General features: G+C 38.8%; 1 pseudogene; it reads right to left on the reverse strand.

Moving 5' to 3' along the window:
* Positions 1–1,631: 1,631 nt before the first annotated feature.
* Positions 1,632–2,064, reverse strand: LOC114202651 (small ribosomal subunit protein uS12 pseudogene; annotated as a pseudogene).
* Between the last annotated feature and the right edge of the window lie 1,172 nt (positions 2,065–3,236).

Here is a 3,236-nt window from a genome sequence, read left to right on the forward strand (position 1 = left end):
ATCTGAGGGATACCTGAGTGAGGACTCTGTTTCACCTAACTCAGATCTCAGACTGGAAAAAGTCATGGAAATACACAGTGGGCATGGTTCATGAAACTGCAGGAGGACTACAGGTCTTCCAGCACCCGGGATAAGAGAATATGGGTGGAAGAATACAGTAGAATAGGATCATGAGAAGAAGCTGGGATGAGACTCTTTGAGAAATTAAGATGTTTAAAGGCTTCCATGTAAATGGAGGAATTGTAGAAAAAACACACAAACTGGGCCGGGCAAGACACATGCTCACAGAAGACCACAGAAGACCTTAAGTGTTCATGCTGGGTGGATCCAAAGATTCACAACGTGTCCTTCTAATTAGTGAAGGTCTGCCTTAGTGCAGAACCAATTCACAAAGACTGGGAGAGGTGTGTGTTTGTTCAAATGCTCAATTTTCAACAGAAAAATCACAAGGCATGTAAAAAATAAAAAAAAAAAAAACAGGAAAACATGTCCCAATAAAAGGAAGAAAATAAAATGGCAGAAACCATTCCTGAAGAAACACAGGTGTTGGATATACCAAAATTTTTAAACAGCTGTCTTAAATATGCTCAAAGAGTTAAAGGAAAACACAGACAAAGAAATAAAGGAAATCAGTAAAACAATATATGAAGAATATGAGAATAACAACAGATAGAAATTATTCAAAGGAAATGAACTGAAATCTGAGGCTGAAAAGTACAATAACTGAATTGAAAAATTCACTGGGGGATTCCATAGTATACTCAAACAGAGAAACAAGAATCAGTGAACTTGAAGCCTGAATATTTAAAATTATCAAGTCTGAGAAGAAAGAAAAAAGAATGAAGAAAAGTGATAGAGCCTAAGGTCTTAGAGGACATGATCAAGGTGACCAACATATGTGTTATGGAAGTCTAAGAAGAAGAAGACAGAGAGAAAGGGGCATGAGATTATTGAAACAAATAATAGCCAAGGACTTCCCAAATTTGGGCAAAGACATGGATACATAGATACAAGAAGGTCAATGAACTCCACGTGAGCTAAACCCAAAGAGAGTCATACTAAGCCCCATTAAAACAAATTGTCAAAGGCCGAAGACAGAGAGAATCTTGAAAGTCGCAAGAGAAAAGTAACTGATCCCATACAAGAGATCCTCAATCAGACTATTATTGGACTGGTGAGCAGAAAACTTGGAGGGAAATGACATGGTATATTTAAAGTGTGGAAAGAAAAATAACCTATCAACTGAGAATTTCATGCTCAACAAAACTCCTTAAGAATGAAGGAGAAATTAAGACATTTCCAGATAAACAAAATTTGAGGGAGTTCACTGCCACTAGACTTATCCTGCAAAAAATGCTAAAAGGAGTTCTTCAAATTGAAATAAAAGAACACTAAACAGTAATTCAAAATCATATGAAAATATGAAGATCTTTGATAAATGACTATTACATGGACAAAAATCAGTATTTTTATAATTTTGGTTCATAACTCCAATGTTATTTTCCATAGGATTTAAAAGACAAATGCATTAAAAATAACAAATCTGTGTTAATGGGTACACATGTATAAAGATGTAATTTTTTGGCATATTTTTTGAGAACTTATTATTGTCATGTTTTCACCATCAAAACTTATGATCTTGGTCTTTCCTTCTTGCCTTTGTAAGAGGCCAAAAGAGAGACACTGGCTATTTTGACAGCCTTAAAACGAACTCCAAGAATGTCACTGACAGCATGACCTTTGTGACCAAATCCAGCAACCAGACCTCATCATTTTCCCCCATAAAATTCAAACAGCCATCATTGGGTACAAAGGCTGTGATGTTTTTTTGCCATTCTTGATCATCTGGACCCTGACACATGACCTGATGGCAGAATTTGGCTATTTGGCTTCAATCCCTCCTTTTTCCAGCACAATTCCCTTTGCATGGGAAGCGCCTCTGAAAGGGTTGGCCTTCAGGGCTGTGCCCAAATGGGTGTTCTTGGACTGTTTATCATGCCACTTCTGATCTCTTTGGTGGCTACGGAATCTCCTGGCAGTACAAAGACCGTGATACCTGCCCATCTTGCCAGTGCCACCAGCCTGAGCAAAAGCGCTAAAAATGTAATCTTTGATGTCATTAACATAAAGTGGAGAGTGACAGAGCTGTAATATAACACAGTTTTTGTATGTAATTGAAGTTAAGTTGGTAACAATTTAAAATAAATTCCTATACAACCCTCTTACACTGTTGGTGGGAATGCAAGCTGGTACAGCCACTCTGGAAAACAGTGTGGAGGTTCCTCAAGATGTTAAAAATAGAGCTACCCTACAACCAAGCAATTGCACTACTAGGTATCTACCCCAAAGATACAGATGTAGTGAAAAGAAGGGCCATGTGCACCCCGATGTTCATAGCAGCAATTTCCACAATAGCGAAACTGTGGAAAGAGCCGAGACGCCCTTCAACAGATGAATAAATAAATAAGATGTGGTCCATATATACAATGGAATATTACTCAGCCATCAGAAAGGATGAATTCCCACCATTTGCATCGACATGGATGGAACTGGAGGGGATTATGCTAAGTGAAATAAGTCAAGCAAAGAAAGATAGTTATCATATGGTTTCACTCATATGTGGAACATAAGGAATAGCGTGGAAGACCACAGGGGAAGGGAGGGAAATCTGAAAGGGGAGAAATCAGAGAGGGAGACAAACCATGAGAGACTCTGGACTCCGGGAGCCAAACTGAGGGCTACAGAAGAGAGGGGGGTGGGGGTATGGGGTAGCGGAGTGATGGGTATTAAGGAGGGCACGTGTGGTGATGAGCACTGGGTGTTATATTCAACTAATGAATCGTTGAACATTACATCAAAAACTATTGATGTACTATATGTTAGTTAATTGAACATAATAAATAAAAAATAAAATAAAATAAAATAAATTCCTATAACTTGAGGGTGTTATATGTAAAATCCCTGTGGTAACTACAAAGAATATATCTACAGCATTTAAACCAAAGAAAATGAGAAGGGAATAAAAATGTGCCATTACAAACAGACCCAACCAAATACAAAAGCGGACAGTCATGAAAGGAATGAGGAACGAAAAAAGATATAAGACCTATAGAAAACAAATAACAGGGGCACCTGGGTGGCTCAGTCGGTGAAGCGTCTGCCTTCAGCTCAGGTCATGATCTCAGGGTCCTGGGATCGAGTCCCGGTCAGGCTCCCTGCTCAGCAGGGAGTCTGCT

Source organism: Eumetopias jubatus, unplaced genomic scaffold, assembly GCF_037043125.1.
Source record: "Eumetopias jubatus isolate StellerSeaLion01/CBP00866 unplaced genomic scaffold, mEumJub1_p1.0 scaffold_11, whole genome shotgun sequence".
In the NCBI taxonomy this organism is placed as follows: domain Eukaryota; kingdom Metazoa; phylum Chordata; class Mammalia; order Carnivora; family Otariidae; genus Eumetopias; species Eumetopias jubatus.